This window comes from Fukomys damarensis, unplaced genomic scaffold (genome assembly GCF_012274545.1).
Source record: "Fukomys damarensis isolate Sample0158 unplaced genomic scaffold, DMR_v1.0_HiC HiC_scaffold_19, whole genome shotgun sequence".
Classification (NCBI taxonomy): Eukaryota; Metazoa; Chordata; class Mammalia; order Rodentia; family Bathyergidae; genus Fukomys; species Fukomys damarensis.
This window is the reverse complement of record NW_022900931.1, coordinates 253,749-264,893: the sequence shown is the minus strand read 5'-3', so window position 1 is coordinate 264,893 and position 11,145 is coordinate 253,749. Positions and strand designations below refer to the sequence as shown.

The following is an 11,145-nucleotide window of genomic DNA, read 5'->3' as shown; positions in this document are numbered from 1 at the left end:
GAAAAAAAAAAAAAAAAAAAAAAAAAAAAAAAGGGTCTTAATTTTGCCCATGTTGTGAGACTTTGTGAGAGATTGAGATTAAGGGTGGTGGCATCAAGACAGTAGGAAAGCTGGCTTGAAAGAATCTTGGGAGCATCTTAGGTATCAGCAAGACCCCCCACTTTTGGCAGGCTTAAGGGGTGCAATACTGAAGGTTTTCATATGAGAAGAGTCCCTGGGCTTTCCCACTCAAGAATCGGTTCTCTGAGATTCATTTCTTAGTGCTCAGCCATCTAGAGACGTTCAGAGGCTTCTCTACCCATGATCCAAAGGGACCTGGGTGCTTCTTGAGCTGGCAGCAGACCTTGGCATCATCCCCTTGGTGCTGATTTTACAGATACACAGAATGTAAGAGTTACTGGGTCATAGAAGCTTCCATCCAGATTTCAGAAGAAGGCCTGGAAGGTCAGGTGGTGTGACCCTGAGAGGGCAGTGTGTGAAACTATGAGAGTAAATCCAAAAGTACAGTGGAGATACTGAGAAATTGGAGATGTCAGGAATGTAATATGTGTGCTGAGGGAAATTTCAGGGAATAAGCACAGCCACCCCAAGAGAGAGGCCATGAAAGCTGCAACCAGCAATCTCATGGGGGCAGGGCATCCCAAGCTATTTGGAATTCACATCCCTCCATAATGTGTTCCAGCTGGGGATTTAGCCCAGTGGTTCCAGTGCCTACCTTGCAATCATACGGTCCTGAGTTCGATCCCTGGTATCAAAAACCAACCAAACAAACAAACAAAAAACATAATGTGTTCCAGGTGCTAGATATAGAACTATAAGATTTAATGTTTGCCCTGCTGGGTTTCAGTCTTGCTTTTGCCCAATTCCTTTCTATCCCCTTATTTCTCTCTTTTGGAATGGGAATGTTACCTTCTACCATTGCATGTCAGAAGTATTTAATAGTTTGATTTTTACAGGTGTTCATAGCTAAGAGTTGGCCTTGAGTCTCTGAAGAGACCTTGAACTTTGATTCTTTTAGTGGCACTAGAACTATTAAAACGTTGCCTGAGGGACTTGTGGGAAAATGGTGGAATAGTAAGCAACAACAACTCAGCATCTCTGAGTTTTGAAATCCAGACACTGGAAAATAACAATTTGAGAATGGAGGGAGGGAAGGAGGGAGGGAGGGAGGGACGGAGGGAGAGAGAGAGAGAGATTGATTACAGGGAAGCAGGAGGGATTTGACATGAAAATTTAAATCTATAGAGAAATTGAAGAGATGGAACACAACTTGGAGAAGGAAAGGGACAATATGCACTTTCTTTCACCCCGGCTCCCGGCTCCTGGCTCCTGGATCATGGGAAAGGGAGACTGAGTCCAAAGAACCAAAGTGAAAGCTGAGGACTCCAGAAGGCTTTAGGGAGAAACACAATGGTGGAAAAGACCAGCAGAAACTTCAGGGAGAACATGGGATTCTGCTTCTGCATGAGTATTTTGACAGGCAACAGCTGGTGAGTGACTTCAGTCCAAGTTCCTAACATATCTCCAGAAAGAGTACTTTGTTGGATGTCATTCCAGGAAATGGTTGACTGTTTAAACCTAGGACTCAGAACAGGCACCAGGCAGCCTCACTTCAGGGCTCCCAGTGTTATGTTTCTACAGTAACTGGGTAGAAGACAGCCATGGAAGATAGCTGTGGTCAAGGAGTCAGAGTCAGGCTGGAAAAAGACCTCCTGAGAGGTCTGAGCTAAAGGACATAGGTTCTACCCCCCACCCATGTCCTGATGACAGACTCAGCCTGAGTTGCTTTGGATTTGAAAGTTATAGCATTGGTGCCCTTGTCTTAATTGTACTGCCTGCTGGTGCCTGCATCCAGCACAGATCTGGGATCTGACTATCTTCTTTATTTACCAGTGTCAGTAGGGACAAGTATTGACTTGGACACTGCCCCAAAATAGTAGATCTGGAAGAAAAGCACATATTCAGAATCACAAAGAAATTTTCTTTTCTTTTTTTGTGAATATGTGCATTGTTTAAAAAAAAATTTTTTTTTTTTGCCAGGTATGGTGGTGCACACCTGTAATCCCAGCACTCAGGAGGCTGATGCAGGAGGATTGCGGTGAATTTGAGACCAGCCTGGGCTATAGAGTGAGTTCCAGGTCAGTCTCAACTACATGGTAAGACCCTGTCTCAAAACCCCCCCAAATTTTTCTTTTTTCCTTTCTTCTTCACCTGCTTATTCCTCTGTCCTTTTTTCTTACTTATCTTTTTCTTCTTTTTTCTGTTTTTCTTTATTCCTCTTTACCCTTTTAATTTTTCTCTTATTTTTACTCCCCATATGATTTCTTTTTCCCCACTTTTTCTCCTATGTTCTATTTATTATCAGCTTTTTCTCTTACCTTTACCTAGTCTATAAATATCCTTCTACTTCCCAATAGGATTCTTTGTACCACTTCTCTCTCTTCCTTGTCATATCATATAATTTAAGGTTTCAAATATTTCATCTTACATTCCTAATTCCCAAACCATATATTTTAATAGAATAACCATAAAGCTTTATTAATTTTAATAGTTACCTCTATAAAATTACTGTTGAATTATTTTCTACCATTAGCAAAGATAAAGCTGTGACATATAGTACCTATTAGCTGTAAGTCTTAGTGTCCACATCATAATTGTGAATCTTGGGCTGGGGATTTGGCTCAGTGGTTCTGCCACCTGCCTTGCAGGCACAAGGTTCTGAGTTTGATCCCCATACCAAATAAATAAATAAATAAATAATTGTGAATCTCTTCTTTAGGGTTAAGGGTGGTACATAAGTGGTTCTTATGGTATGTTTATATCCACTTTGTCTTGGATAATACTGCTGTAGCTGATTTGTTTGATATTACCAGGGTCACATAATTGTTGCTATTTCTCTGTAAACCAATATTCAGATTACCTTTTGTGACATTAATAATACTAGAGTACATTCCCAGAGAACTTGATGTTGGGCTAATTATACTAGATCTTTCCCTCCAAAACTGACCAAGGTGATTGAATCTTGGGGCTGAGGCAAAGGACTATTGTTAGCCATGCCCAAAGTATATTATCAAAATGCAATTAATTAGATCTCTATAGTAGCAGTGAAGTCTATACTATACATGTCCACAGGCTTCAGTGTGTGTGTGTGTGTGTGTGTGTGTATGTGTGCACACACACACACACACACACACAATGATAGAAACATGAGAAATTTGAGAGGCAACCAAATGCCTTCCAAAACTTTCAAATACTCCAAAGGCAATCCAAGGGGCAACACAGGGTAGAATAGAATAAACCATACATCTGAATTACTAAGAAGGATAACAGAGGATGTTAGAAAACAGATTAAAGAGGTACTCAGTAGGGTCACTGAGAGATATTACTAAACAGGTAATGAAAGTAATAACTAAAATGATCCAGAAGCTTTCAGAAGATATAATAAAAAGCTAGATGAACTAAATAAAATGATACAAAACATGAATGATCAATTTAGCAAAAAATTAAAGTCAATGCAAAGGTTTCAATCAGAAATCTAGATTAAGAATTATACTGAACATATGTGCAACAGAAGCTACTGATGTGAGGACAGAATTTCAGGAGTAGAAGACAATGATGCTTTCAAAGACAGCTACTCAAAGACACCTTAAAAGCAACAGACAACATGAATAATGGACAAACAGCTGCTAGACAAGGTAAAGAAGACTAATCTAAGAGTAACTGGAATAAGTGAAAAATCAGAAGACAACACAAATGACATAAAACACCTGTCCACAGAAATAATGGCAGAAAACTTCCTCAATATAGGGAAAGAAATAAACATACAGATAAGTCAGGAATATAGAACACCAAATAGCCATGACAAAAGAGAACCTTTGTGTGTCACATTATACTTAAAGTACCAGAGTCTCATTATAGAGACAAAGTCTTAAAAACCGTTAGAAGAAGGCAACAAAATACATAAAAAGGTTACTTTAAAGGCCAGTGGGATAAAGTGTTTCAAGCCCTAAAAGATAATAACTTCCAACCCTGACTTATATATCCTGCAAAAGTTTCCTTCAAAACTGCCAAAGAAATAAGATATTTCTAGGACCAGGGATCTAGTTGCTGCCTGCCTCACAAGTGCAAGGTCCCAAGTTTGATCCCCAGTACAAAAAAAATGGGGGGTAAAGATATTTCTAGGTCAAGGAGCATCTCAAGAAATTCATAACCACCTAAGCAGCATTATAAAAAATTCTCAAGGATATCCAAGAAAGAGAAAATGAAGCCAGCAATGCTAATAAGTGAAAAAGAATAAATATTCCTGGCCTGATGAGCAGCTAAGCAAAATGAGAAAAATAAAAATAAAAGGAAACCAGCAGCAGGAAAATAATACAATAACAAGAATAAATCAATGACTATCAGTAATAACTCTCAATCTGAATGGTGTTGATTCTCCAATCAAAAGATACAGATTGGCAGAATGGATCAAGAAACAAAATGCAACATACAGCATATAAGAAACACATTTAATTAAAAAAGAAATTCACAGATTAAAAACAAAGGATGGAGCCAGGAGTGGTGGCACATGCCTGTAATCCCAACACTCAGGAGGCTGAGGCAGGAGGATCACTGTGAGTTCGAGACCAGCCTGGGCTACATAGTGAGTTCCAGGTTAGTCACAACTTATAGTGAGACCCTATCTAAAAAAACAAACAAACAACTATAAAACAGACAAGCAAACAAAAACAAAGGATAGAAAACAATATTCCATGCAGTGGGAATCTGGAAAAAATAGCACGAGTAGGTATCTTAATGTCAGACAAAGTGGCTTTCAAGCCAAAACTGATTAGAAGAGACAAAGAAGATCACTACATATGTGCTAATGGAAAAATTCAATTCAACAGGAAGAGATAATAATTATAGGCCAGGGATTTAGCTCAGTGGTGTTGCTGTCTGCCTCTCAAACACAAGGTCCCAAGTTCTATTCCCAGTACCGAGAGAGAGAGAGAGAGAGAGAGAGAGAGAGAGAGAGAGGGAGATAACAATTATGAACATATATGCAACAAATACCAGCATGCCCAAATTCATAAAACAAACACTTATGGACATGAAAAATCAGCTAAACACCAATACAGTTGTAATCAGAGATCTCAGTCCTCCACTGTCACAAAGGGACAGATCAACTGGGCAAAAAAATCAACAAAGAAGTGCCTGAGTTGAGCCAAATCTTCAAACAAATGGATATCTACAGAGTAACTCTTCCAACAAAAACAGAACACACATTCTTCTCAGTAGCACATGGCACTTTCTCCAAAATAGACCATACATTAACCATGCTTAGGTAAATGCAAAAGAATCAAAATTATCCCATGTACATCATCGGATCATAGTGCAATGAAACTAAAAATCATTGGTAAAAGAAACCACAGAAACTATGCAAACACATGGAAATTAAATAATACCCTCCTGAATAATCAACAACAGCTGAAATTAAGGAAGAAACTAGAGAGTTCCTACAATCAACTGATAATGTCAGTATGACATACTGGAATCTATGGGACACAATGAAAACAATTCTAAAAGGGAAGTTTGTAACAGTAAATTCTTACATACAACAGAAAAACAGAATGAGATCAAATAAATAACCCAACGATGCACCTTAAGATCCTAGAAGTGCAAGAATAATTCTAATCCAAAGCTAGTACGAGGAAGTAAATTCTAAACATTAGTACAGAAATTAATGAAATTGAGACTAAAAACATACGGAGACTGAAGGGAATGGAAAGACTGGCTCTTTGAAAGAATAAACAAAATAGACAAACTCAGCCAATGTTACAAAATAAGTAAAGAAAAGACCTAAATCCATGCAGTCAGAAATGAAAAAGGTGGACTGGGGATTTAGCTCAGTGGTGCCATTGCCTGCCCTGCGAGTGCCAGGTCCCAAGTTCCATCCCTAGTACAAAAAGAAAAAAAAAAAAAAAAAAAAAAAAAAAAAAAGAAATGAAAAAGGTGAGCTGGGCGTGGTGGTGCATGACAATAATACCAGCACTTGGGAGGCTGAGGCAGGAGGATCACTATGAATTGAAGGCTAGCCTGAGCTATGTATTGAGTTCAAAGCCAGCCTGAACTATACAGTGAGACCTTGTCTAAAAATGAAAAAGTAAAAGGTGAAATCACAATGGGTTCTGCCAAAATCTGGAAGATCACTGGTAACTACTTTGAGAAAGCTGTACTTTTTTGTTTTGTTTTGTTTTGTTTTTTGAGACAGGGTCTCACTATGTAGTTGAGACTGACCTGGCACTCACTATGTAGCCCAGGCTGGTCTCGAACTCACAGCAATCCTCCTGCCTCAGCCTCCAGAGTTCTGGGAAAACAGGCGTGCACCACCATGCCTGGCTAGAGAAAGCTGTACTCTTAATAAAGTGGAAAATTCAGAAGAAATGGCTAGATTCCTAGATACATATGAACTACCAAAGCTGAGCCAAGAAGGTATAAAAATCCTGGATGACCCAATATAAGACAATGAAATTGAAGAAGTAATTAAAAAAAACTACCAAGTAAGAAAGGCCCGGGTCCCAACGGATTCACTGCCAAATTCTACAAGAACTTTCAAGAAGATCTATGCCAATACTCCTCAAACTCTTGAATGAAGCTGAAAGGGAAGCAGTATTCCTAAAGTCAATCCTGGAGGCAAGCATTACCCAGATTCTAAAACCAGAAAATGGGGCCAGGGATTTAGCTCAGTGGTTCTGCCACCCTTGTGCTCACTGATCCTCTTCCAGGGACACCGCCATGGAAAGCCACGGTGGGAAGAAACATGTACATGGCTTCTGCCCTGGAATACCTGACAGCGGAGATCCTGGAGCTGGCCAGCAATGCAGCAAGAGACAGTAAGAAGGGATGGGTCACACCTCACACATTCTGTGGCTGTGGCCAGTGACGAACAGTTGAATCGGCTGGAAAGGGGCACCATAGCCAGTGGAGGAGCGCTGGGGAACATCCACCCTGAGTTGCTAGCAGAGAAGTGAGGATCCGAAGGAAAGTTGGAAGCCATCATCACACTGCCCCCAGCCACAAAGGCCAAGTCTCCATTCCAGAAGAAGCCCTGTCTAAGAAAGCAGGAGGAAAGCAAGGGGCTCGATAATCCAAGACACAGGGAGAAGTCAGCAAGGCAGCCAGTGCTGACAGCACAACCGAGGGAACACCAGCAGATGGCTTCACAGTCCTCTCTGCCAACAGCCTCTTTCTTGGCCAGAAGCTGAACCTTATTCACAGTGAAATCAGTGTTTTAGCCGACTCTGGGGTGGAGGACATAACCAATCCTACCAATGCTGATGCTGGCCTTAAAGATGACCTAGGAATCATGCTGAAGAAGGGTAGCAAGGAGTTTGTGGAGGCTGTTCTGCAACTCCGGGAAAAAAAATGGGCCCTAGGAAGTAGCTGGAGCCGCTGTGATCCTCTGGAATAGCCCAGTCTAGGGTGCGGACAAGTGTGAAGAACTTCTGGAAAAGAGTGGAAAAATTGCCTGGCCCTAGCTGATGTTAAGAAGCTGAAATCCGGGCTGGCGATTTGGCTCAGTGGTTCCACCGCCTGCCTTGCAAGCACAAGTACCCGAGTTGATCCCCAGTACGGAAAAAAAAAAAAAAAGCAGCTGAAATCCATTGCGTTTCCATCTATTGGCAGTGGCAGGAATGGCTTCCCGAAGGAAACAGCAAGCCCAGCTCATTCTGAAGGCCATCTCCAGTTACTTTGTGTCCATGACCCTGAACTTCGAGCTCTTTGACAGTGAGAGTATAGGCATCTGTGTGCAGGAAATGGCCAGCTACCCATGCCAACTAGGCTGACGAACTCCAGAACCAGCCCATGCTGTCTCCCCGCCTCTGATTCAAAAGAAAAAAAAAATCCCCCCTTCACTTTTACTGGGAGGCGAGAACCGTTTCATTTTCAATTTTGCTCATCTAGGGAAAAAAAGGTTTTGGTTTCCAGTCTAATTGTTTTTGACCACCTAAAAGGTTTTTACGTTAGCACTGATAGTTGGCATTACTGTTAAGCACTATGTTCCAGACCGTGTCTGACTTAGTGTAACCTAGGAGATTTTATAGTTATTTTAATGAAATCCTGATTGTTGCAGAGTAGTGGGGAGAACGGTCCCTTTCACACATCGCAGAAGCCAGGAAGCCCTGTCTGTAACCATGCCTTGTGGTGCTTTATTGTACACCCAGTGGCGTTTTTTACTATGATTTTTTTCCTCAGAAGAAAAATCATGAATTTGCAATAGACCTAATTTTTGTTTACTTTTTGTCTTGATGGATTTGAAAATGAGAGGTTTAAAAGTCAGAATAAAATCTGTTGTTCTTCATTATATTTACAAATTGGAATTTGTGTGGATTTAGTAAAATGTTAAACTGTTAAAACAAAGATAGGCAATAAAAAAAAAAGAGAGAAAAACATTGGAATCCAGCACGGCCAATGCATCTAAAAGTGTAACTTGATTTAATATAATTGTCTTATGTGTTTTATGTGTTTTTGGCCTGGTAGTCTGGCTTGTTAATTTGTTTATGGTAACTAACTCGATAAAGACAAAATAAATCAATGAATGTGATGCAAAAAAGAAAACAATTAAAAACACTGGTGGAGGAGAAGGGGTGAAAGAATTGAGATGCATTGTGTACATGTAGCAATTTCCCACAATGAGTACAATCCTTATGTACTGCAAACATGCACTAATACAAAAACTTTGGCGACTCAGAGATGGATTAAATAGCTCTTTTATAAAGAAGTGGCTGTAAGTCTTTTGGGGGCCAGGAGCAGAATGCTACAGTATAAACATAGAATATCCCCTAAAGGCGCATGTGTTCAGAGGTAGGCTTTTAATTGGACCATGGAGGTACTACCCTCATCAGTTGAGAGGGGAACACACTGTCAGGGGGTGGAGCCTGCTTGGAAGGGGCGGGTCATTTGGGGCATGACCTGGGGAGGGGTCATCAATTGAGCCATAGATTGAGCTCTCTTCTCTTTCTTCTCTTGTCTTCTCTTTTCTTTCCCTTCCTGGTAGTGGGGGATCGAACTCAGGACCTTAGGCTTGCGAGGCACAGTGCCACTGAGCTAAATCCCTGGCCCTGTGTGTGTGTGTGTATTTTTTTTAATCACAACTTGTAAAGACACTCACAAATGAGGAATTCTAGAACTGCTTTAGTAAGTGGCAAGAACGATGGGATAAGCATGCTTGGAGTGGGGGAGGGGCAGCATTTTGCGGGGTATGAATAGCTATGGCTCTTCTACTTAATAAATGTTTTTATTTTTTAATTTTTTGGTACTGGGGATTGAACTCGGGTCTTTGCACTTGCGAGGCAGGTCGCAGAACCAGTAGGCTAAATCCCGGCCCCTCTACTTAATAAAGTTTAAAATTTAAACCTTCACTGTATGTTTTTATCATACATCCTATATTTGGCAAAAGTCAGTGCACTGGACACTTAAAGTGGGCTTATTTATTGTATATAAATTATACCTCAATAAAGGCAACTGATAAAACAATAACAAGCAAGAATGCTATATATCAATATCTATGTATTACAGTAAGAGATGTACCTAGAGATAAATGCACAACCCTAAGCAACTTAAATAGAATAAAAGTAAATGAACACAGTATTCAATGCAATGTTTTAATAAAACAACAATAAAATATTAGGAAAAGCAGAGGAAACTTCTTATAAATCCAGATAAGTTAGAATATGGGGAACATAGTCACATACTAAGAAGCTTCCTTTTTCTGGAACTGTTACTGCCCACAGGTTAGGGTGACAGATGAGCCTGAACTTCAGTATTCTCACCCACGTGGCCTTGCCTACTTTGGCCATGAACAATATACACATGGCCTACTTTGCAGCATCTAAAAGCAATAGATTTGAGAAACATAAACTGTCTTGGAAGAAGTGGATACATGTAGTTCTGAATTAAAAAAAATAAATAGTATGAGACATAGCGTGCAACACTACACAAATTAAGAATATATGTATGTAAAAGAGCAATATACATTTTAAACGTTTTATTAAATATGTACACACAATGCTGGTCATGATGGTGAGCACTTGTAATCCGAGTACTAGGGAGCCTGAGGCAGGAGAATTGGGTGTGAGTTCAAGGCCAGCCTGAGCTACACAGCAAGACTTTATCTAAAAAAAAAAAAAAAATGTACACACAAAAGGTATATATTAAGCACACTGGGGTTTTTCCTGAGGGTGGAGAGAGGGGAAGACAATAAACTATGGGGTGTAGAAAGGACAAACAAAGAATTAAACTGAAAGAGCCTTTCCTTGGACAAATGGTTATGACACCACGAACTATGGGGCACGCTAATATAAATTCTCTATATCTGAGGTAGAGAATAAGTGAAAAATTATCACAGAACAGTACAATCGGAGACTAGAGGGACAATCGAGAAAAACCACACAAAATGGAAAAGAACAAAGGAATAAACTGATTATGGAGATGAAGATAAAGAAGATATGACAAGAAAGAGATGCATAATTGGAATTTCTGAAAAAGTTGAATAAGTAGTATTAAATGATACAGTAAATGAAAAAGTTCTTAAAAAATACTCAAATCTACTTCTCTGGAGTCCTGACATATCCCAGCAAAGGTGTTTCAGAATATTAATCAAGCTTACACTGGTAAAACTATAGATAGAACTTCAAGGATGAAGAAGCTTACAGGCGCAAAAAGTTATTTTCTCAAGAAACAGATACAGGCCCCATGCTAGTCCACCAATTCTGAAAGCATCTTCTGAGTCATAAAGAAAGTAATTACATGCCTAACCACTGCTAGAGAGTTGTAACCATAGACAAATATTCTCAAGAGTTTATGAAACCAGGGAGCTCATCGATAGCCATAGTTACTAGGTTTAAATACTTGATCTTTTTAAGTACAGAATGTTTGTCTCAACATGTTTTGTTTAAGACAGGGGCTTGCTATGTAGTTCAGGCTAGCCTTGAAGTCACTATGTAACCCAGGCTGGCCTTGAACTTGTGGTGATCCTCCTGCCTCAGCTTCCTGAGTGCTGTGATTACAGGCATGCACAACCACCCTTGGTTTAACAATTGTAGGAATTGTAGATTACAGAATATAATTTAAGTGTTATAAAGCTTGATAACAGGAATAGTAGAA

General features: G+C 39.8%; 1 protein-coding gene and 1 pseudogene across 1 annotated transcript in view; one reads left to right on the top strand and one right to left on the bottom strand.

Annotated features, from left to right (window-relative positions):
• Syce3 (synaptonemal complex central element protein 3) overlaps positions 1–11,145 on the bottom strand; it is a 38,619-nt gene that overhangs the window by 8,161 nt on the left and 19,313 nt on the right. The gene's annotated exons all lie outside the window — the stretch shown is intronic.
• Positions 6,161–7,826, top strand: LOC104869295 (annotated as a pseudogene).